Below are 27,050 nucleotides of genomic sequence, written 5' to 3'. Positions count from 1 at the left end.
GGATCTCCTTTTTTTAAACCAATCAATACTAATGTAAGGACTAAATCATTACGCGGAGACATTTCCTGTATTTAATAATCATTTATAACAGTATATTAGATAATACTACATTCACTTAGGACCAGTTGACGGTTTTAACTAAAGTAATTATTTTTCTCAGTAGTGTGAATTGGGTTACATTTAATTCGGATTATCAGTTCCATGACGATAATGATTTGATATTAATCAATTATTTAATCAGAACTAGAATGAAAGTGGAAATCAAACGTTATAAAACAAATATAAATGAAGAAAAAGTTTGCTATCGTGTGCATTATATGAGCAAACTTGGACTGAAAAATATGTATACTGCAGCATTATATCTTATTTTTGTAAATATTCTCCAATTATTTGTGAATGTCAGCTGTCTTGAAATTACTCCGGATCCTAGAGATATGTTTCCAGAGAGCGGAAAGGGCGAGGGCAATTTACGTTACTTACGTGTGAAAGAGTATTCAAATCTAGCCAACAGAACATTTCTCTATGATTTAATGCCAGTCTTTAGTTCTCAATCTTTATCAGAATGTTCGATCTCTTGCTTAAGGTACTTTTGTTTAGCATTTTTCTTCAACACAGATAAACTGGAATGCACTTTGAATTATTATCGTTTTTACCTTCCAACGCACACTGTTGAAGACATTGGTTCAAAATACTACTTGACCTTTCGAGGTAAGATTTATTTATTTATTTATTTATTTATTTATTTATTTATTTATTTATTTATTTATTTATTTATTTATTTACTTATTTACTTATTTATTTATTTATTTATTTATTTATTTATTTATTTATTTATTTATTTATTTATTTGATCGTTTATATAAATATACATTGTTAATTTCCTTGTTTAATGCAATGTAGGCGTACATATAATAATAATTTTGCAGCAGATTTAATAGTTTTCGGTAAATTAATTGAAGAAAAACTACGGTTTCTTATTGGTGCATCTGAATGAAATTCAAATCTAATATTATCATAACTTTCATTCGTATACACCTCTATGTCTTGTATTGTTCTGGACATAATATTCAATTTCATGTATAATAGTATAGGTACATTCTATTAAGCAATTGTTGTGTTTCTCTTTTAGATGCCTTTTAACACTCTGTTTTGAACAAAACGATTTGTTACATATACTGCACAAAATGATTTCTCAACTACAATTTTAAATTCTCATATGCTGTTATAGAAATTATTGATATGTTTAGAATTTTTATGATCATTTTATGTTACTTTCTACAAAATTTCACCATGTTCTGGGAAAAAGTTAAGCTTTTATTTTATTTTCTATTAAACTGGGTTTTTTTTATAGTATCAACATATGCTAATCTTACTTCAAGCATATGGATTCATTTCATCTCTATGGGTAGCAGATTCTGCTGAACAAATTTTATTGGTTCTAAAAAATATGGGATGCCTATTTAATTATTGCATTACCTTTTGTAGTTGAGAGGCTGTTTTATACAATTAACAACTATTATTTTTGTATACAGAATATTTTTAAAATGCATTAGGGTGGGGGGGGGGGGGGGGATTATACAAAATAAATGGGGAATGTGTCCATGGGACACAGATGATAAGTCCGCTTGCATAACATATAAAGTTATAAAGGGATATAACTGAAGAACGGTAAAGGTGACACTACCCAAATGTGTACTTGATCTGGGTTTTGTGATAATAAGTATTGTGTATAAGTTTCATAACATTTGGTTGAGGAAAACGTAAGTTAGAGAACGGAAACGAAAAATTCAGCAATTTTTCCGTTTGTAAAGGGGGATAACTCTAGAACAGTAAAAGTGACACCACCAATATTCAAACTTGATCTGTGTTTTGTGGTAATAAGCATTGTGTATAGGTTTCATTACATTTGGTTGAGGCTAACTTCAGTTAAAGAACAGAAACGAAAAATTCAGCAATTTTTCCATTTGTAAACTGGCTAACTCTAGAACTGTTATAGTGACACCACCAAAATTCCTGCTTGATCTGTATTTTGTGGTAATAAGCATTGTGTATAATTTTCATAACATTTGGTTGAGGCAAACTAAAGTTAGAGAACGGAAACGAAAAATTCAGCAATTTTTTTCATTTGTAAAGGGGCATTACTCTAGAACGGTTAAAGTGACACCACCAAAATTCAAACTTGATCTGTGTTTTGTGGTTATAAGCATTGTGTATAAGTTTCATAACATTTGGTTGAGGCAAACTAAAGTCAGAGAACAGTAACGAAAAATTCAGAACTTTTTTCTATTTGTAAAGGGGCATAACGGTGAAAGTGACGCCACCAAATTTCAAAATTGATCTGTGTTTTGTGGTAATAAGCATTGTGTATAAGTATCATAACATTTGGTTGAGGCTAACTAAAGTCAGAGAACAGAAACGAAAAATTCAGCAATTTTTCCATTTGTAAAGGAGCATAACTCTAGAACGGTTAAAGTGACGCCATCAAAATTCAAACTTGATCTGTATTTTGTGGTAATAAGCATTGTGTATAAGTTTCATAACATTTGGTTGAGACTCACTAAAGTTAGAGAACAGAAACGAAAAATTGAGCAATTTTTCCATTTGTAAAGGAGCATAACTCTAGAACGGTTAAAGTGACGCCACCAAAATTCAAACTTGATCTGTATTTTGTGGTTATAAGCATTGTGTATAAGTTTCATAACATTTGGTTGAGGCAAACTAAAGTTAGAGAACGGAAAACCAACTTTTGGACGTACGGACGGACAAGGGTAAAACTTAATGCCCCCTCCGCTACGGCGGGGGCATAAAAATATGGAAATAACATCTTCATCTTTGCAGGCTGCTGATATGGCTTTATAAAGTTCCATATTGACCACACCAGCATTTGGATGCTGGCATCTAATATATATATACAATTAAAGAGTCTATCCTAAATTGAGGTAAATTATATGGCCTTCCAAAACCGTTTCGATTCCTAACATCACTGAAGAGACATTAATTGTCGAAATCCGGATATGGTGTACTAATTTTTGCACCTTTTGTTTGCGGTATACCATCATTTCCGCAAGTTTATTGTTTTCTGTTTGGTATTAAATTAATAGTTAAGATCCATTTTGTTACATCTGGTGATCCGTTTATTTGGCAATCGCCAATGGCAGTCAGCAGGGTTTAAGAACATCCGTTGTTCGACCTGCTAGTCAAATGCGTTTTGTTAAAATATACTTTTTCACTTTTTTGGTCTTTTGGAAAATGTTGTTTTTGTTGTATTTAGACCCCACTACCAAGAAATTTGTTTTGCATGCACACGTATAAAAACTGCTGTATTTATCCAACGCATCCATAGGTTTGAACGTTGCTTTCAATTTAGACTTGTATATATATAAGTCTAGAGATTTGCACAACGATACTAATAAGATGGTATCATACGAAGATGTTGTTATTAAATCGTGTTGACAAATATTTCGGCTTAACAAATAGCCTTCTTCAGTGTCAATAATTTTAACAATACTGATTATATGTATAAAAATAGCTCAGTAATACAAGTAAGTTTCGGTCTATTGATTTAATCCAAAATCCTGAACATCATAATATAAAACAAAACTCAATACTCAAATATACGTGACTGTGTATATGTACATCCCAAAATGAGTGAAAAATAAAATTAGTATTTTTTATTGATGCCGTTTGGATGATGTACATTTAGTTCCTTTATCGAAAAGCTTTCCCGAACCTGTCACTAGGCATCACTCCAGTGAATGTTCTGTTCAATCACTAGGATCTTCATGCGGTTAAAGTCATCAAGTTTGTGACCACACTGAAATGCTGAGAAACTGGGAGAAGTGGCTTCTTTATTTTTGCCCCAACTGTTATATATATATAGACTTTGAAATACCTTTTGTTTGGATGCTGGCATCCCAATTATATGCATACAGACTCAACTTTCTTTTTGGATGCTGCCATCCCATTAATAATAAATTGCTTCGCCGAGTGCAGCTGGATACGACCGCAGAGGTCCAACCCTGAACAGTTGGGGCAAAAATGGACACAATATTCGCGCTTGATACAGGTCTGAATTTGGATTGTAATTAAATATTTGACACATAATAGGTTTCTGACACAGAACAACTGTAGTCAAAGAACTTAGAATTGGTTATATGATTTGAATTTATATTCAATTTTTTGCTTTTGTGCAATACATTTTGCTGTTGCGAATTGACCCCCCTCACCCAACAAAAAAAAATACCCCCCCTTTTGTTTTTGCTTTTGTGCAATACACTATGCTGTTGCGTATTGACCCCCTCATTTTTTTATTTGAAGAATTTTTCTTTTTAATTTCTGAAATCTGAAATGAGAAAAAATTGACCCCCCCCCCCCCCCCACAATTTCTTTTTACCCCCCCCCCCCCCTTTTCCCCCAATTTTTTTTCACCTCCGCCACCTCCCCCCTGTTCCCAAAAAAAAATCTTTCCCGCAAGATATGTCATAATCTCAATTCAAATTTCCAATGGAGTTTGCAACCATAATTACCCATTTAAATACATCATAACAGTCTTAAAATAGAAGATGACATACATAATCATGTCTAAAATTAATATTCCTTAATAGTAACTTCTAAAAATAAATTAACAGTTAATCATCGCAAGACAATACAACATTTCTTTATACATAATTTAAAAGCAGTGCAAGGGAGGTTTAAAAACGTTGTGTTTGGATTACACTGCTTTTAAATTGTCTTAAGTAATTGTCCATGGAAACCCTTGTTTTTCCCCCTTTTTTGCCTCTAATTCCTAAACGGTTTGGAAACTAGAAAAATGCTTATTTGGGCCCCTTTTTGGCCCCCAATTCCTAAACTGTTAGGACCATAACCCCCAAAATCAATCCCAACCTTCCTTTTGTGGTAATAAACCTTGTGTTAAAATTTTATAGATTTCTATTTTATTATACTTGTCCGGAAACCAACTGTCGTCGGACGACACTGACGACGACGACTTGATACCAATATACGACCGGTCGTATAAAAATTGGATGTTCATCCATTAGAGTTAATCTCCGGGATGCTGGAATCCCAGTTGTAAGTAAAATTATATTAACATATTATAAATTGAATGCTGACAGTAATTTCCTTTGGATGCTAGCATCTGTCTTCTTTGGATGCTGGCATTCGTCTTCTATGGATGTGGGCATCCGTTTCTTTAGATGCTGACATCTGTCTTTTTTCGATGCTGACACCTGTTTCTTTGGATGCTGACACCTGTTTCTGTGAAAGCTGGTGGCCGTTTTGTTTGAAGTCATTTCCTTTTGATGCTGGCTTCCGTCTTCTTTGGATGCTGGCATCTGTTTCTGTGAAAGCCGGTGGCTGTTTTGTTTAAAGGCTGACATCTTTTCATTGTATGTTTCTTTATATATATATATTTGACCAGGTGACTTAAGTTTAATCGCTCAATTAAAAAGTCTTTTAACTTTTTATAAAATATTGTGTGTTTGTTTATTATTAATATAGGAAAAGCGCATAAATCTAAAACTGGTGACTATTATTGTGATGAATTACAAAAATACAAATAAAACAAAACAGTCATACAACAAAACAGTTATATACAATATTAAATTGTATCAAAAATTGTTTGGAGTTACTGAAAGTGAGCTTAGGGAACCTCATAGCATGCTGAAATGATATCATAGACATACACTCTACAATTCGGATTGGTGACTGCACTTTATTAAGGTGCTTCATATGAAGTCTGTAAGCCTGCATAATAATTTGGTGTCTATGATAAACCCCATTTTTAATTAAAGTATATATTGGCATTAAAAAATGAGATATAATAAGGAGATATGTATTCCCCAGTTGCCTGCATACAATAATACATGTACCGCTTTCTTAACAATGTAAAATCTTTTAAATTTGTATTTTAATTATCAGTACTGGTCTCTTTCATCTGTATGTACCGGATATTGTCAATATCACTGGACTTACTGTATGCAACTTCCCATGCGTCGGCACATCATGTCATGATCTATTTTCATTTCAATCACAAAACTTACATTTTCTTTATTACGATCGTTGTTAAGCTTGTGTCTTTTTACTGTATTTAATATTTATCAATCATTTAATAAAATCAGTAACATGAACTTGAGCTTTCTAACTTTCTTTTATCATTTATTACTAATCTAAAATCAGCTGGAATCGCAAATGATCATGATGATCTGGTGCTGTTTGGATGTTTTGTCGCCTAAATTTAACCTGTCCAGTAACTATAAAGTGTTACGATACATAAAACACAACATATAAATAGTAACCGGAAAGGTACAGCCACTGCTTAAAAAATGCTGAAACGAGAAATGAAAATCCAATTTAGTTTTAATACACATATATATTCTGACCAATATGAGTGTTTAAATAAATTGCTTAAAATAAGTTTCCTCTAGCTTACGTCTTTCGTCCACGGCAATTTGGGCTCATATTTGTCTCTCAGGCAATTATACCACACCTCCTTAGTTTTACATTCACAGTAAAATTTAAATTGCGCGCAAGCAATCAAAGAGTCTATATTCTTTATATAAAATCTTGCAAATATATGAAAGATTGTCAACAATAAGTTTTCGTTGTAACATCATAATACTGTTAAAGTAGATATTCATGTAGAATAGTGTGTTAAAAATATATTGCTTTCCTCCCAACGTTGAAAATAACTACTCGTGGTTGCAAAAGAAAACTACTTACACCCCCCCCCCCTTTCCACCCCCAAGAAAATGCATGATTAGTTGAAGAAAACCTCCATTTTAACTTTACCAAAGTTTTCCATACCAAGTTTGGTGCCTCTGCGTAGTCATCAAATAAAACTATTAAAAACCCCATATGAACCACTAATTAAATATTGAATTATTATGGAACAACATGCAGATCTATACACTATCAAAGGGAGAAAAGGGTGCAATTTCATCACTGTCATTTTTTTTTTAGAAATATACCCTATTTGGAGATATTTCATGAAATTGCAATCCTATCCAAGGGTGGATTCATTTTACACCTTAATTTATGTTTTGTTTTTTGCTTGACCCTAGTCCTATAACACAAACATTGTGTGGCGATATTTACATTTTCTTTAATTTTTCGTAATTTTTTTTTTTTTTTTCATTTATTTTGCTATTTGCTTTTTTTCGGCTTTTATAATCAAGCTGTCACGAGCTTCAAAATTTAAAAAAAAGAAGCAAGAAATGTAAATATCAGCAGCTCTAAAGGGGCATGAGCTACGAAATATGAAAAAAATTGAAATATGTTTTTTTGGTTCAATCATTAATGAAAGTGAAATTTGCTTTCAGCAGCCAGTTTGGTTCAATTTTGTCAAAATAAGCTAAGAAACATCGCTGATTAATTATTCACTTGCAAGTGAATAATTCGACCTCATTGAATCCGTTTTAATGTGATCTTCAATAAACCCTTTAGCTAGAGATTGATTAGGCATAAACTAGGCATGTTCAGCTATTAAAAGGAAAAGAATGTCAACATTGAAAGTGAAACAAAAGTAAACCATTCGGTTGACTGATTTGATCTACAAAAAATCATTCTTATACAGGAAAAACGATGATTAGCATATTTTTTAAATCTACAAATCAAACAGACCTAGAAAAATCTAATTGCACGTGTTTGCTATCTATTTATATCTATATTGATTATGTTTATATCGGGTTATATGAACTGTCTTGGAGGTCGATGGTTAATTAGAGGCGTCTAGACTAAAATACTGATACATATTATCGAGTTCATACATCGCAAATTGTTTATTTAAAACTTTTTTAAATTGGGATATACGTTTTAGTATGTTATAAATCAAATATGAGAATTTGAGTCAAATCGGTGAACATGAATTTGACAGCTAATGCCCCTTTAAAAACACTAAATAATGAAAAGATGATGCAAACTTTTAAGGCATATATATATATAGGACTTGCTTGACCCATAAAAACATGTAGCAAATTAATTTCTTCAAGTATATGTATTAGAGTAAATTTTATTTTAAGTCGTTAAATCTGTATGTGCTCCTTTCTTAAACATCATTTATATCATGTATATTGTATTTGACATTCATCCTTTAATATTCACAGTCTTCGCAATCAACCACAGTCCCACCAGCTCAGGCTTGTAAAAAATGCTGTCAGGCCTGTAAAAATCATCTCTACAATCCAATAGAATCTAACTAAAATTTTCGTAAAATTAAACTTCGGGCCTGTAGATTTAAAAGTATATTGTGAAGACTGTATTCATACATGACTATGCAGTAAGGGTTTTGCTCATTGTTGAAGACCGTACGGTGACCTATAATAGTTGTTAACTTCTATGTCATTTGGTCTCAGGTTGGTTGTCTCATTGGCAATCATACCACATCTTCTTATTATTATATATACTGTAGCTCTGGTTCCTTAACTGATTTGGATCCTTTTCAACATTTGTATTAGCTGAGGAATCATAACACGTACATGTATGATCCTTGTGATATGATTCGACCCTCAGTTTTAATAACATGAATTATTAAATCAACCACCTTACTAGATGAGCACAGTATTATCAGACTTTAATGTAAACCTTTATAGTAACAGGTGAAAATGAATGTTAATCCGATAAATCCCCCCCCCCCCCCCCCTCACAAAGAATTTCAAATAGTTGTTCCCTTCAGACCCGTGCAATTAAGATGCTAACAACACCTTCAACTTTCTGGCAAACTGGATAGACCTTATCGCTATTTGTTCGTCATTTATGGACATCACAAAGGTTTCCGTAAAATTTTGACGTCACAATAGAAAATGTCTGACGCCACAAAGGAAAAGTGATTGTTGTATGACGTCAATAGTTCAAGTGTAGCAGATTATCAGGTCAAGTGTTCAGATATCCAAATAGCCTCTTGTCTATTGTCTCCTGTTACGAGAAAAATTCTCCCTAACAAACCCGAAATCAGTAATTCATGGAATTTCTTTTGGTTTATATGGCGGCTTGTGAGGCATTTTTTTAACAAGTTCTGTGCCATAGGGCCAATATTTTGGCCTTTGTAACTTCTCAAAAATGCCATGGAGCCAATATTTTGGCACATTATAAGTAAAACCTGAAGATTACTTTGAAGTACAGATTCATCGTTTTTGTTGTATTAAATATACCCAAATTAGTTGTGGTGACAAAAACAATATTTCGATTGACGTCAGTAGAAGTGTGACCTTTGCGTCTGTTACGTCACTTTTAAATTCACGACAGGTTCCCGTTCTAGAACAAAATGTTACGTGTAATGTTATGCTTTATTAACGTCAAATGTTGGGATTTTTGTACACAGAAAAAAAGTCAGTTCCATTGTCAAACTTTAGAAAAATAATTTATAAGCAATGGAATAATAAAGAGCATTGTATTTTTTAAAGGTATTGATTGCCTAAGTTGTGAGCGAAAAAAAACTTTTCGTTTTTGGTACAGTTTGTTATCCTGTTTTTGTTCTAAATGCCCATAGGTTGTATGAATAGATATTGAGCATTAATGATCACGGAAAATATGTATTACGTTGATTTCGGTGAATGATAAAGATGATTATAAATGTAGTTGTGAATAAGAAATGAAATATATTGTTTGCAAAGGAGTATCTGCCAAAAAATAGTTCATCATTATGTTTACGGCAAAAGTTTTTGAAACAAACAGCTAATCTTAAAGATCGCCACGTTGTGAAATTGAGCTCCTATAGACAGGAAACATATTTGTTTCTTGTTTTGTTTTTAATTGATGATGATGATGATGGATGGCTGCTTAATGTCCAGTGATATGGATATTTACCCTGCTTTGTACTAGACCGACACCGCTTAGCTTGATTTAAACGTGCTAGTTCACAAGGTAACAGTCCGCAGGAAGACATGTCACCTTACCCGGACACATTATTTTGACTCCGAGCTGACCAGTCTTTGCTCTTACCCCTTAATTCCGCGTGCTTAGCGGAGAAGCAGAAAATACCAGTTTTAAAGTCTTTGGTTTAACCCAATCGGGGTTCGAACCCAGGACCTCCCGCATTCGAGGTAAATTACCCGGACATATTATTCTGACTCCGAGCCGACCAGTCTTTGCTCTTACTCCTTAATGCCGCGTACTTAGCGGAGAAGCAGAAAATACCAATTTTAAAGTCTTTGGTTTAACCAAATCGGGGTTCGAACCCAGGGCGTCCCGCATTTGAGGTGAATACGCTACCACGAGAGTTTTTTAATTGAGAATATATATTTAATTACGTCTAAATGTATTTATTTGATTTTTTTCTTTTATTTATTAAATTTTAAAATACTAATATAACGTGGAAAAGAAGGAAAATCAAATGAAAACATGACCAGTACCAGTCCTCTGAGCAATTCTAGAAGTCTGTTCTAGAAGAAATTTAACTGTCTCGAGTGGATAAATATCGTATCACACTCGATACAGTGGTAGAATCTACATTTATCAGCCCAGTGCATGTTGTACCCTGCCCAAATCGACGAAGATTCTAGCTGACGCAATGCATATCAAATGCAAACTCTTGTCCATTGACTAAACGAGTTAGAATTGGTCATACATATTGCCATGTAATATGTCGTGGTTAAATAAATAAGATATTTCACTTACAATTTCATTAAAGGCTCTTTCAAAATGACCAAGACTTTAATGTAATTATGATCATCTTGTATGATCCATGATTTTGTAGCAGTTTCTTTTGTCTTGCTCCTTATGATAGTATGATTGATTTGTGTTTAACGCCACTTTCAACACTCATGTGCTATTTCGTGGCGATCAATTTTTATTGGCGGAGGAAGCCGGAGTGCCCGGAGAAAACCACCGACCTTCAGTAGGAAAACTGACAATCCTAGTCAATCAAGATTCAATTCGAGCCTTGCTCCCTATGAATTTTCTGATGAGTTTTTAAATAAATAATAATTACACGAAACCGTTGAACTAAAACAAAATAAATTGTGCCCCCTCAAGGTTATGAATCAGGCTTTGAATGTATGTCTTTTCTGTACTCTCATGTATTTCACTATTGATATATTGTCGGCCTTTTAAATTGGTCGTTTAGTTTACAATAAGTATAAAATTTACAGAGAAATTTGTATTTTGAAAACCGTTGTCGCGTTAGGAACAAATGAAGTTGTACTTTGTGATGTCGCTAGAAAACAATGACTGTCGTAAAATGTCTGTCAATGAAAACAAGACAACAACATTTCGTAACAGTATCGTATTCTCGATGATCTTTTCAGGTCACGAACTTTACTTGGAATATTTATACTATTTATGTCTCCATGTCGCTAATTCGGTGGTATGTCCTTTAAAAAGTAAAACGTTTTTTGCAGAGAAAAATATTTTTCAAAACGTCTGTTTGTATATTAAAGCTACTTATAATATAGTTCTCTTGAACTGAATTTTAATGTGCGTTTTGTTATGCGTTTACTTTTCTACATTGGCTAGAGGTATAGGGGAGGGTTGAGATCTCATAAACATGTTTAACCCCGCCGCATTTTTGCGCCTGTCCCAAGTCAGGAGCCTCTAGCCTTTGTTAGTCTTGTATTATTTTTAATTTTAGTTTCTTGTGTACAATTTGGAGTTTAGTATGGCGTTCATTATCACTGAACTAGTATATATATTTGTTTAGGGGCCAGCTGAAGGACGCCTCCGGGTGCGGGAATTTCTCGCTGCATTGAAGACCTGTTGGTGACCTTCTGCTGTTGTCTGTTCTATGGTCGGGTTGTTGTCTCTTTGACACATTCCCCATTTCCATTCTCAATTTTATTTTATTCATAGATTTTTATGAACGAAATACATATACTTATCTATTTATTTCTCTGCGGAACAGCTTAACCCTCACAGTCCCAAATAGTTATCATTTTCATACATGGAAAACCCTATTTTTTCGAGGTAAAATGCATATTTTCCGCATATTTTGAATACACATTCCTGACCTTGTATACCTTTATTGGTGTATTTGACTTTGTAAACATTAAGTTTACATAGTTGACATTATAAAAACATTGTTATTTTATTTTCAAAATGTACCGTTAATGGGTTGATATATCACAAATAAAATTGAGAATGGAAATGGGGAATATGTTAAAGAGACAACAAACCGACCCAAAAGCAGATAACACATGTTTAACCCCGCCGCATTTGTGCGCCTGTTCCAAGTCAGGAGTCTCTGGTTTTTGTTAGTCTTGTATGTTTTTAATTGTAAGTTCATTTTATGTTTTGGAGTTTGAACTAGTACACATTTTGTTCAGGGGCCATCTGAAGCCCGCCTCCGGGTAAGGGATTTTCTCGATTTGTTGAAGACCCATTGGTGGCCGTCGACTGCTTTCTGCTCTTTTGTCGGTTTACTGTCTCTTTGATACATTCCTCATTTTCATTCTCAATTTTTGTCAAATGAAAATTAAATCCTTTAATCTCCGTAAAAAAATAAAGAAAACATGTATTGCTTCAGTAGCACCATGTGCTGACAGTTGTGATAGATAATGCAAAATGTTTCATCATTTTACCTTACATTTCATTTCATGGACATGTAGATATGAATGGTCTGTTTTTAAATCTTAAAAATTCATACAGAAGGTATACGCATATCAATAAACTGAACTCAGTGCAAAGAACCTTAAAAGTACACTTAGACAGAGAGCTCAATCCAATGAAATACTTTGTTATACTGGTCACATGTAACATGTAACTTGAAATATCACTGTCTGTTACCAAACTGCATTGAGATCCTGAAAAAAATATGCAAATTACTTCTATCAGAAGTAGAATTCAAAGGAAGTAAAGAAGCTGTTTAAATAAATGTAGAATGTGTCTATGGGCCACAGATGCCCCGCTTGTAAATATACATGAGTCAACTTCCACATATAGATGCAGGATACACGTAGTTTTGACCGTTTTGTGATTACAAGTATTGTGTATAAGTTTCATAACATTTGGTTGAGGTAAACTAAAGTTAGAGAACGGAAACAACAGATTTAGCATTTTTTCTATTTTAAGGCTCCGTGTTAAAGGTCGTACTATGAACGATAATTGTTTACTTTTTACAAATTGTGACTTGGGTAAAGAGTTGTATCATTGGTACTCGTACCACATCTTCTTACATCTAATAACTCACGATCAGTAAAAGTGACGCCATCCAATATCGAACTTGATCTGTGTTTTGGGGTAATAAGCATTGCGTTTAAGGTTTATAACATTTGGTTGAGGCAAACTTATGTTCGAGAACGCCGGGAAACGAAAAATTCAGCATTTTCTATGTTTATAAAGGGGCATGATAACTCATGAACGGTAAAAGTGACGCCACCCAATTTCGAATTTTATTTTGTATTTTGTGGTAATAAGCATTGTGTATAAGTTTTATAATATGTGGTTGAGGCAAACTAAAGTTAGTAGAACGAAATCCATTTTTTTGGAACGTTCGGGACGGACGGACAAGGGTGACACTTTATACCCCCTCCGCTACGGCGCCAACACAGAAGTTCTGACTACTGTGCTGGTAATACCTATGGTTGAACCTCCACCAGCACTGGCATCAACCCACACACAATTTTATTATATAAATATTCAATCTTAATTTTTATTTTTTTATTTTGGGCAAATGATTGTATGCATGCCTTTCACAAGGAGTGTAAAATTTTACAAATTTATTCTACATATACATTTTTGTAATATTTTATAGCTTATTATATGTCAACTGATTAAAACTTACAAACTTAAATTGTTCATCACTTTCTCTTTGTATGGTCTTTTAACATTCTGTTTTGAACAAAACGATTTGTTACATATACAGCACATATATTTCTATCAAATCTGACATTATTACAAAGCCAATCAAATAAAATTCAGTCGAACGTAAAAATGAATGTTGAATCAAATATATATGCAAGTCGTCTAGTGGCTAGATGCACATATCGTTGGCCAATTGAACGACATGTTCTAATTAGGTGTTTTTAAAACTTCGAGAAATATTGACGGAAATAAGGGATGAGTAGTGGAAAATAAATGAAAACGGAACGACTGATTAAAATAAAAAGGATTTTCGATAAACTGTATACTTCGGTTTATTTTTAAAATATATACGATGCTTTATTTTTGTTCAGTTTCCTAATCAAAATAATTAAAATGAGAAGATAATTACCTTACAGTTTCATTTTCCGGCGATGCTGAAATGTTTAATGAAATAAAACAAGATAAGCGTCTTTGACCCACTCTATCTTTTTATTCGGATACTTGCGGATATCTTCTTAAAGTTCAACGGAAACATTAGAAAAGAACACCGGATAGAACCAATAAGTTGGGTTGCTATAACCAAATTACCCCGATGTTGAACCAGTTACCATGGTTTCGAACCAAAGAACCCGGATAGAACAAAGGTTCAGAAGCAAAAGACCCGAATGGAACCACGGTTTTGAACCAGTGTACCCGGATAGAACCTAATTGCATTCGGAAATCTCATGATTTTTTTTATATCTTTAACATATTTCCCAAATCATTGATTTATTTAGTATAGTTATATATAATTTATTCATTTATTTACAAGTTTGATCGTTTATATAAATATACATTGTTAATTTCCATTGTGTAATGCAATGTAGGCATACATATAATAATAATATTTAATTTTGCAGCTGATATAATAGTTTTAGGTAAATAAATTGAAGAAAAACTACGGTTTCTTATTGGTGCATTCTGAATAAAATTCGGATCTATCATAACTTTCATTCGTATACACCTCTATGTCCTGCATTGTTCTGGACATAATATTCAATTTCATGTATGATAATATAGTATCAACATATGCTAATCTTACTTCAATCATACGGATTCATTTCATCTCTATGGGTAGCAGATTATGCTGAACAAATTTTATTGGTTTTAAAAAATATGGGATGCCTTTATAATTCTTTCATTACCTTTTGTAGTTGAGAGTTTGTTTTATACAATTAACAACTATTATTTTTGTATACAGGATGTTTTAAAAATGTGTGTGGCGGAATTATACAAAATAAATGGAGAATGTGTCCCCATGGACACAGATGATGCACCCGCTTGCATACAACATTATACAGGGACATAACTCAAGAACAATAAAAGTGACGCTACCCAAATTTGTACTTGATCTTAGTTTTGTAGTAATAAGTATAGTAAATAGGTTTCATGTTTGGTTGGGGCAAACGGAAACTAAAATTTTTACAATTTTTCGATTTATAAAGGGGCATCACTCAATAATGGTTAAAGTGACACTACCCAAATTCAACTTGATCTGTGTTTTATCAGTGGAAGGCAAAATTAAACATTGCATTGTATAAAGCATTGATTGTAGTTGATTCGCTATAATCATGAACAAAGGAAGATAACTCCAATTTTAAAATGCTCCGCTGGGCGCAGCTTGATACGACCGCAGATGTCGAACCCTGAACAGTTGGGGCAAGTATGGACACAACATCGAAGCTTGATACAGCACTGAATTTGGATTGTGACTAAATATTTGACACAGCATAGGTTTCTGACACAGAATGAACTTAAAATTTTTGAATTTACCTATTCAAACCATATCATTATTATTTGCTTTTATATATAAATCAGAAATAACCAATTTAAAATGGAAAATTTTAAAGAAAAAAGGGGGAAAAAAATCCCCACCCAAATTTTTTGAACCCCCTTATGATTCATCATCACCAAACTCAATCCCAGCCTTCCCTTTGTGGTATGGTACCTTGCAGTACAATTTCAGAGAGATCCATACACTTGAACACAAGTTATTGTCTGGAAACTAGAACTTGTTTTTTTTTCCCCAATTCCTAAAATTTTGAGGCAATTACCCCCAAAATCAATCCCAGCCTTCCCTTTGTGGTATGCTACCTTACAGTACAATTTCAGAGAGATCCATACACTTGAACACAAGTTATTCTCTGGAAACTAGAAAAATGCTTATTTTTAGCCCCTTTTTGGCCCCTAATTCCTAAACATTTTGGGCAATTACCCCCAAACTCAATTCCAGCTTTCCCTTTGTGCTATGAAACCTTGTAGTACAATTTCAGAAAGATCCATACACTAACACACAAATTATTGTCATGAAACTAGAAAAATGATTGTTTTTTTACCCCTTTTTGACCCCTAATTCTTAACATTTTGAGGCAATTACCCCCAAAAACAGTCCCAGCATTCCCTTTGTGATATGGAACTTGTGGTACAATGTCAGAGAGATCCATACACTAACACGCAAGTTATGTCTGGAAGTTACAAAAATGCTTGTTTTTTGCCCTTTTTTTGGTCCCTTATTCCTTAACTATTGGTACCATAACCCCCAAAATCAATACCAACCTTCCTTTTGTGGTATTGCACCTTATGGTAAATTTCATAGAGATTCATTTACTTAAACAAAAGTTAGAGTGCGAAAACCAATGTGTCTTCGGACGACGACGCCAACGTCATACCAATATACGACCGCAAAATTTTTTTGCGGTCGTATAAAAATTCCATTAGAAATAAAATGAAAAATTAAGCAATTTTTAGAAAAAAAATGAAAAATTTAGCAATTTTTCCATTTGTAAAGGAGCATAACTCTAGAACAGTAAAAGTGACGCCACCATAATTCAAACTTGATCTGTGTATTGTGGTGATAAGCATTGTGTATAAGTTTCATAACATTTGGTTGAGGCAAACTTAAGTCAGAGAACGGAAATGAAAAATTTTGCAATTTTTCCATTTATATAGGGGCATAACTCTAAAGGTTAAAGTTATGCCACAAAAATTCAACTTTATCTGTGTTTTTTGGTAAGAAGCATTTTGTATAAGTTTGGTTGAGGCAAACTTAAGTTAGAGAACGGAAACCAATTTCGGGACGTACGTACGTACAGACGGACAAGGGTAAAACTAAATGCCCCCTCCGCTTTGGCGGGGGCATAAAAATATGGAAATAGCATCTTCATCTTTGCAGGACGCTGATATGGCTTTATACAGTTCCATATTGAACACACTAGCATTTGGATGCTGGCATCTATTATATATATAGACTTTGATATACCTTTTGATTGAATGCTGGCATCCCAATTATGTGACTGCAGACTCAACTTCCTCTTTGGATGCTGCCATCCCATTAAAAAAAAATTGGATGTTCATCCTTTAAAGTTAATCTCAGGGATGCTGGAATCCCAGTTGCAAGTAAAAATTATCTCAACACATTATAAAGTGAATGCTGATAGTCATTTCCTTTGGATTCTGGCATCTGTTTCTGTGAAAGCCGGTTGCCGTTTTGTTTAAAGGCTGACATCTTTGCATTATATGTTTCTTTATATATATATATTTGACCAGGTGACTTAAGTTTAATCGCTCAATTGAAAAGTCTATAATCTTTAAAAAAGAAATTTACATATTTGGTTTTTGTTTATTATTTACGGTATATAAAAAATAAATAGGAAAAGCGCATAAATCTTAAACTGGTGACTATTATTGTGATGAATTACAAAAATACAAATAAAATGAAACAGTAATATACAATATTAAATTGTATTAAAGAGTGTTTGGGGTTACTGAAAGTGAGCTTAACCTCCTAGCCTGCTGAAATGATATCATAGACATACACTCTACTATTCAGATTGGTGACTGCACTTTATTAAGGTGCTTCATATGAAGTCTGTAAGCCTGCGTTAATATTTTGTGTCTATGACAAACCCCCATTTTTAATTAAAGTATATATTGGCATTAAATATATAAGATATCATAAGGAGATCTGTCCTGCATACAATAATACACGTACTGCTTTAATAACAATGCAAAATCTTTCAAATTTTTATTTTAATTATCAGTACTGGTCTCTTTCATCTGTACGTACTGGATATTGTCAATATCACTGGACTTGCTATATGCACATCATGTCATCATCTGTTTTCATTTCACAAGGAGATCTGTTTTCCCCAGTTGCCGTCACATACAATAATACATGTCATGCATGTACTACTTTGATAACAATCCAAAATCTTTTAAATTTTTATTTTAATTATACGTACTGGATATTGCCAAAATCACTGGGCTTGCTGTATGCAACTTCCCATGGGTAGGCACATCATGTCATGATCTACTTTCATTTCAATCACAAAACTTATATTTTCTTTATTACGATCATTGTTTTTTTTGTATTCAATATTTATCAATCATCTAATAAAATCGGTTACATGAACTAGAGCTTTCTAACTTTCTTTTATCATGTATAATAATGATTACTTATCTGAAATCAGCTGGAATTGCAAATGATCATAATGATCTGGTGCTGTTTGGATGTTTTGTTGCCTAAATTCAACCTGTCCAGTAACTATAAAGTGTTACGATACATAATCCACAACACATGAATAGTAACCGGAAAGGTACAGCCACTGCTTAAAAAACACTGAAACGAGAAATGAAAATCTAGTATAGTTTTTAATACAGATAAATATTCTGACCAATATAAATGTTTAAAGAAATTGCTTAAAATGAGTTTCCTGTTGCTTACGTCTTTCATCCACGACAATTTGGGCTCATATTTGTCTCTAAGGCAATTATACCACATCTCCTTAGTTTTACATTCACAGTAAAATATAAACTGGCCTCAAGCAATCAATGAGTCTATATTCTTCATATAAAATCTTGCAAATATATGAAAGATTGTCAACAATAAGTTTTCGTTGTAACATCACAATACTTTTAAAGTAGATATTCATGTAGAATATAGTGTTAAAATATATTGCTTTCCTCCCAACGTTCAAAATGACTACTCGTGGTTGCAAAAAAAAATACTTACACCCTCCCATCCTTTTTCCACCCCCAAGAAAATGCATGATTATTTGAAGAAAACCTCCATTTAAACTTCACTTCCGTACCAAGCCTGGTGCTTCTGCGTAGTCACAGATAAATCTATTAAAAAATACATCTGAACCACTAATTAAATCGAATTATAATTATTTTTGTAACATCCAGTTACAAGTAAATAAATAACGTTCATGTAAGATGAGATGAAATCTAATAATTTACATAAATAAAAGGGTTGATATTAATACATTGAAACATGAGAAATTATAACACTAATAGTGATCGTTTTTCAAGCCTAACTAATAAATTAAATGATGCAGATTAGTTCATGTGTAAACATCGCTGTCAAAATAAGGCACGGAAGTTGTTATGAAATTGTAAAGCACAGAAAGGGATACGGCATACGTCCTGGTGACGGTTCAATGATTTTACAGTCGGCAGTAAAGGCTTTCAGAAGACTTGAAGTCTTCTTCCACCAAAAATCACAACTCAGAACAGGAACAATAACACTATGTCTATTTTACTTTGACTACTGCTCTGCAAACAGACACACAAATATCATAAAATAGTGAAATATAAGATTGATTGCACTTTGTATGGATAATTCCCACACGTGTTACATGGGGAGCCCGTTTGTTTATAAATAATAATATCACGTGATCGAGCACCGGAGCGTCTTTTTACCACAGAACACCACAGAATACCACAGAACACCTAAAATATACCACAGAACTTCACAAAATACAATAAAACTACTAAAATATACCACAGAACATTGAATTGATTTACAAAATGCAAAACTAATAAATCAGAATTCTATCATTTTTATAATTCGGGCTACACTAATGACAGGACGATTGACCGAATGAGATATAAATTTCTTTAATGATCATTACTTTCTTCTTTTATTTGTTTTTTTTTTTTATATATTTGGAGACCTTTGAGATACTAAACTATATTTTATAAAAATCTTTTAAAAACAATTTATTGTAATAAAAAAGTTTTTCTATAAGAAAAAATTATTTTCTATAAATAAAAGTTTTTCTATATAAAAAAAATTATTTTCTCTAGATAAATGTTTTTCTATAAGAAAATGTTTTTCTATAAGAATTGCACTATTAAGATTAAGTTTGTTCTCCCAATTCTGTTAATAAATTTCTAAATAATCAACTATTTACAAAATTGTCAATAGATTGAATTCTAATTGCCATCTGATTATGCAATGTATAACTCAATTAAATGGTTTATTCCTCCTAAAATCTTGTATGTCATTTGTAAGAAATCCATGTAGGAATAGAAGGAATAGTTGAATAAACAAGGGATTCATCAGATTAGATTGTCAAAACATAATGCTAATTAACTTCAGGTAAATATCCATACAACCTAACGAGTTAGTTTTCATCAATGTACAGTTTGAAAATAGTAATAGTAGAAAATATAAAAAAAGTTCTAACAAAAGGCTTTGGCACAGCTACGAATCATATTAACATCTGTAAATAAAAACACTAATTTCTGTTTATCATCGAAAGACATAAAAAAAGAAGATACACCCACATCAAAAGAAAAGTCCCAAAATCATCAAATTTGAAATTTTTGACTATTATAACGACACACTAATACTATTTTATTAGTCAACTCAAATAACTGTCCAACAACAACTTCAAATATCTTGTTGAAAGTATTTGGTAGCCCTTAAAGGACTGCCTTATACATTATTCAATATTTAATAATATACATGTACTTATTATTAAACAAAAATGACAACTACAAAAACGATAAATTCTGGTATATACAAAATAGATTTAAGATATAATTACGTTATGCATTTGTTAGAAACATTCTAAAAAATGGAAGGAAAAATAACAAGAAAAAATTAAAATGTATTTAAAAAAAAACTAAATGTCACAAATATACCCCAGAATTAGAATTGTTGGGACTTTACAGCAGATTCCATTGAGTGTGTAGTCAAAGGTAATATCTTTGGTTAGCTTGCTTGTTAGCTGAACCGTGAAGTCATTGTTAGGTTAGGTAAACTACCCTACTTTAAGAATAGACTAGTCCGACAGAAAACCAATCGATCTGTCTGTTGTACTATGCTACTTCGAAAGGAGGGTAGTATACCTGACCTAATAATGACTTCACGGTTCAGCTAACAAGCAAGCTAACCAAAGATATTACCTTTGGCTACACACTCAATGGAATCTGCTGTAAATATTTTTTGTATATTATGGTTTTAATACCGGTAGGCGTTTTTGGTATAGACCCAATAATAGGCCAATTCAGTTAGGGGCGTAGAGATAGTGAGTCGACCCTAAATAGAAAAATTAAATTTATTTGAATAATAAATGTCAAATTATAAAAAGAATAAACAAAAACAATGATATAATGTCTGAAGTATTTATATTTCGAAGTTCTGTGGTATATTTTTGGTGTTCTGTGGTATTCTGTGGTGTTCTGTGGTATTCTGTGGTGTTCTGTGGTAAAAAGACGCTCCCGATCGAGCACTGAAGTCACAAATTTGCATCGCCCTTACAATACACTACACAATTCACACATACATAACCCATTTATCATGCAAACATGCAAAGTGAATGTGGTTGGTTGTCAAATAATACATAAATATTGCATGTACAGTTAATGAAGAAATTAGTTCATCAAATAGATAAGATTTCCACTCATCACACAAATGGACTGGGTTGACATTTCTGTCATCGGGGATAATTGATAAATGGGATTAAACTGACCGTCAAGAAGGTCTAGAGAACGACCTCTGTGGAGAACCTTAACATTAATAAGTAATACTTACCAAAATTGCTCTATATTATGAAACGCTATTTAAATGAAATGTCAGAAAGATTACGATGTAATACTGATGGCGGGGATGCAGGTTATTTTGGCGCGAAAAAAATATTCTTACTCCTATTGCTTGACGTAATAAAATTTGCATAGAATCAAATTTAACTAAAGTTCAGCGTAAGCAAAAGTGAATATGCAGAAGCATGACGATATATTAATGATAAAATGTGTATACATTTCTGTAAAAGAAGTTGCCAGTATACTTCACTATAAAAATTACATCTGAGTGCAAGGAGATCTCTATTTGTGAATTGATTTATTAACCCCGGTTGAACCCGGTTGAACCCGAGGTCGAAGTTCAACATTTTAACGGAAATTTACCTAATTGCATTCGGAATTCTCATGACTTTTTATACCTTCAACGTATTTTGCATTCAGAATTCTCATGACTTTTTATACATTCAACGTATTTTCCCAATCATTTATTTATTTAGTATATTTATATATAATTTATTTATTTTTTTAATTATTTATTTATTTATTTATTTATTTATTTATTTATTATTATCACTTTTTTTATTTTTTTTTATTTATTAATTCATTTATTTATTTATTTTTTATTTATTTATTTATTTATTTATTTATTTATTTATTTATTTATTTATTTATTTATTTATTTATTCATTTATTCATTTATTTATTTATTTATTTATTTATTCATTTATTTTTCGTGAAACTTGCAACATTTTCCGATATATTGCATGCATTCACTACACGTATTGTTATATCAGTTTAATTGCCGATATACTGGAATGTTTTGATTTTTTGAAAGAGTAGATCACTACGGAGTATCAAGATTATATATTATCAATTTGCACAAATAGTACAATGCCAGTATATCAATTTCAAATATATTGTTTCTACATGTATCAAGTTCACATCCTGTCTTAAATTGGTTATGTTAAGAGCAAATGGATATAGAGCACATTTTACAAAAAAATAACAAAGCAGTTATTATGAGTATATACTTTTGTTAAAGTAAATGTTACAATAGTATATCCCGGTTACCACATTTTATATCAGTAGAAGTATCCAGCAATCAAAATGTAGCTACCTAAAAAAAAAAGCTTGATACGAACTTGAAACAGTTGTGATAGGATTATGCTACATGCCGCGGTGTTTGTCTATTTACATCCTTGTATAAGATTCGAAGAAATCTGAAGCAAAAGATTTTCAGTTGCTCATCTTATTGACCTATCATATCTAGTGAAATCCCGTGACGTGGTCACATAGTTATCAAACCCGTGAGATGGTCATTGCACAAGTCATGTCTTCTTTGACTGTTCATGACGTTAAAATACAAAATCCCTGCGACTCATTTCACAAAAAATCTTACGAGTAAAAACACTCGTAAGTCATGAACAAATCAGTATAACTTACGATCAATTTTAGTCGTAAGATTTTTTGTGAAAAGAGCCCTAGGGATGTGTTTTAGTTGATTTCAGTCTCTGATGCATGATGTTTTATTATTAATTGTTTTGGCTTTTAACTAGCTGCCAGTAACTGCGAGTACTCTCAAATCGTACTTTCTTTTTAATTTGACCTGTTAATACTATTTGTAATGCTTTTTTGTTATTTAATGTTTACATGGATCTTGTCTATATACCAGCTTTGATTATTTGGTATTACTACAAATTTTCACTTCTTCGTACTATGAACATCAAAATTATTTCATTTCTCCTTAAATACTGTACAGGAAGTTTTATCTAGCACTTATTGTATAGTTTTATTGTTGATATTCACCCCATATGTACCAAGTGTTAAATTAGTTTTATTGATATTAAAGAAATTTCTTGGTATTCCTAAACGAAAGATTTTATACACACAGAAGAAGGAGTATACTTAACAACAAAATTATTTTCATTTACCTGTGTATAATATGACGCAGGTTTTTTCAAAAGTGATGATTTTCTAAATATTGTTTAACATTTCACAGTGGTATCATACTTTAACTTTGTTTAAACCTGTTTATTTACTTTTGACCTAAATTATTTATCCTTATAATTTTTATTAACTATGCATTTGCATTCAGGTATTCGTTCATTGTGTGTTAATTTACGTTTTTTGATTGAGTTAAGCCTTCCAATTGATATTTTATAGTCTGTCTTTCTATGTTGTGATGTTATACTATTGTTTCAGAAAAGGGAGAAGGTTTGGTACCATTAAAACGTTTAATCCCGCTGCAAATGTTTGCACCTGTCCTAAGTCAGGAATCTGATGTACAGTAGTTGTCGTCTGTTTATGTAGTTCATACGTGTTTCTCGTTTCTCGTTTTTATATAGATTAGACCGTTGGTTTTCCCGTTTGAATGATTTTACACGAGTAATTTTTGGAGCCCTTTATATCTTGCTGTTCGGTGTGAGCCAATGCTCCGTGTTGAAGGCCGTACCTTGACCTATAATGGTTTACTTTTATAAATTGTTACTTGGATGGAGAGTTGTCTCATTGGCACTCATACCACATCTTCCTATATCTACTTATAAGGAAATCCCGTGCGGTGGTCACATATAAGAAAATCCAGTGAGATGGTCACATCTAGGGTAACCCCTTGAAATGGTCATATCATGTGATACCCAGTGACATGGTCCTATCTATTGAAACCCCGTGAAATGATCACATCTAGTGAAACCTTGGTCACATTTAAGGAAACCCCGTAACATAGTGACATCTAGTGAAACCAAGTGAGATTGTCACATCTAGTGAAATCAGTGAGGTAGTCACTTCTAGGGAAATCCGTGAGATTGTCACAATCTTTATAAAACCCGTGAGGTGGTCACATCTAGTGAAACTCCGTAAGATTGTCACATCTAGTGAAACTCCGAAAGATTGTCACATCTAGTAAAACTCCGTAAGATTGTCACATCCAGTGAAACTCCGTAAGATTGTCACATCTAGTAAAACTCTGTAAGATTGTCACATCTAGTGAAACCCCGTAATATTGTCACATCTAGCAAAACTCCGTAAGATTGTCACATCTAGTGAAACTCTGTAAGATTGTCACATCTAGTGAAACTCCGTAAGATTGTCACATCTAGTGAAACTCCGAAAGATTGTCACATCTAGTAAAACTCCGTAAGATTGTCACATCCAGTGAAACTCCGTAAGATTGTCACATCTAGTAAAACTCTGTAAGATTGTCACATCTAGTGAAACCCCGTAATATTGTCACATCTAGCAAAACTCCGTAAGATTGTCACATCTAGTGAAACTCTGTAAGATTGTCACATCTAGTGAAACTCCGTAAGATTGTCACATCTAGTGAAACTCTGTAAGATTGTCACATCTAGTGAAACACCGTGAAGTGATCACAATTTTAGATTGCCTAAAACAATTCAGCCGGAACAATACCTTTTCTTAGGTTTAGATTTACTTACATGAATTAATATGTTTTTTGTAAGTTAACGTATCAGCATCGATTCAAAATATGATCAAATACTTCTGACTGGTCAATGGTCATTTAGAAGAGTAAAACTTGGTATTGAAGTTAATATGTATATCGATGTCATAGTGGAACGACTGAATTATTCTTGTATGGAATCGCATTTTATCTGCTATGGTATCGGGCGGAAAAAAATATGCATGAATAGCAACAGATGTGGTCGCCAATGGAAAACTGTAGACCAATAATAAATAATACTTATGACATCGCGAAACCTGTCCAAACCAGACCCCATTCGGTTTACCTAGGACAAGGTTACAAAAGGTATAAACATTTAACTATTAACATTATTTATTATAATATAAGAGTTTTTGTTACACCTGCGTTCTTTTATGCAGGTTCCTGTTTAGATAGGTTCCACTGTACTGTTAAATTTAACTCTGATGTTGTGTATAATATTTTTCAGAGGAGTGTCCATCCGACCAAGGCTACTTGTATTACCCAACAGAAAACTTTTGTGTAAAGTTACATACAACTAAGATATCATACTTCGATGTGCAGTATAACTGCCTTTTAGAGAGAGCAGCAACAGTAAGAGTTGACAGCCTCAAAAAGCTCAACATTCTACAAATGTATCTAGGTATTATTTTAAAATGTATACTTCATGTAGGAAGGTGTGGATGAGAATATTTGGCATAAAAAATGTATAGAGAAAAATAGAGAATAATTGGCCAAAACATAAAGAATGGAGGAAATTACCTTAACATTTCTAGAATAAAAAAATAAAGAACCCTAATCCGGACCCTCATGTAGTGGTGTACATAAGCATAAGGCAATATGAAGATTCAAAAATTGTGTTGCAAAGTTCACTGTTGTGGACGTTTAAAGATGTAATTCGTCAAGATGTCTATTATGGAGCCGTTGAACACGAGTGACAAAATTGTCGAGAATGGACGTTAATGTTATGGATGCTTCTAAATTTGATATGTATAATGTACCCCAAATAGTTAATAAGTATTTATTTGTTCATTATCATTTTTTTCCATAATATTATCATGTTACTACTGTATATTCATTTTAGGAAATTCGCACGTATAAAAAATAGCAGTAACTGTTGAAATTTTAGTTCTTAATCATTTTCCCAGTCATTGATAAAATTGAAAGAAATCAAATTGCCGTTCGCGGTTAGTGCAAGATTTTTAGCATTGGTATTTACTTTTCTAAGAAGAACAGTTTACGTAAATGCTTTACCAACAGAAAGAACGTATCACACTTGCATTTGTAGACATACATTGTAATCTTCCCACTTTACGACATATATTAACAAGATTCATATTTCGTTTACAATACTACATTTAAGAATTAAATGCTTCTTTTTGTAAATCTATTGGGGTGTAAAAGCGTTGACCGAAGCACATATGTATTTAAATGGAGTAAATATTATACAATGAAATAAATAATCTATAAGCTTTTTTCTAATGGAAGGAAAGCTATCATGGCGCTTTGTTGCTTGATGAGGCTCTTCTTTGCATTAGTAGCATATAAGCATTGTTCTTATTTTCCATTTCTACAACGATAAACAAATTACGTCAAGACAAAAAGTAAATGAAATATTAAGGATGTATTTTCTGATAAAAAAAAAACACACACATACCTGTTAAGCGTTGACCGAAGCACATATGTATTTAAATGGAGTAAATATTATACAATGAAATAAATAATCTATAAGCTTTTTTCTATTGGAAGGAAAGCTATCATGGTGCTTTGTTGCTTGATCAGGCTCTTCTTTGCATTAGTAGCATATAAGCATTGTTCTTATTTTCCATTTCTACAACGATAAACAAATTACGTAAAGACAAAAAGTAAATGAAATATTAAGGATGTATTTTCTGATAAAAAAAAAAACACACATACCTGTTAACACATTAGAAATTTTTTATTTTGCGTCAACTTAAAAAGTAAAACATTTTTGATCTTGTAATTTCATACGTATATTTTATTCATTATTTGCGTAATGTGTCGTTTT

At 32.5% G+C, this 27,050-nt stretch overlaps 1 long non-coding RNA gene across 1 annotated transcript in view; it reads left to right on the top strand.

Moving 5' to 3' along the window:
- Positions 1–328: 328 nt before the first annotated feature.
- The window catches only part of LOC127705424 (uncharacterized), a 28,168-nt gene continuing 1,446 nt past the window's right edge, over positions 329–27,050 (top strand). Inside the window, exons 1-2 of the long non-coding RNA XR_007983873.1 lie at positions 329–708; positions 25,491–25,664. This is a non-coding gene — a long non-coding RNA (uncharacterized LOC127705424). The remainder of the gene's footprint in view (positions 709–25,490; positions 25,665–27,050) is intronic.

This window comes from Mytilus californianus, unplaced genomic scaffold (assembly GCF_021869535.1).
Source record: "Mytilus californianus isolate M0D057914Y unplaced genomic scaffold, xbMytCali1.0.p SCAF_6, whole genome shotgun sequence".
NCBI classification, from domain to species: Eukaryota; Metazoa; Mollusca; class Bivalvia; order Mytilida; family Mytilidae; genus Mytilus; species Mytilus californianus.
Note: the sequence above shows the minus strand (reverse complement) of the source record. Positions and strands in the feature narration are given on the sequence as shown.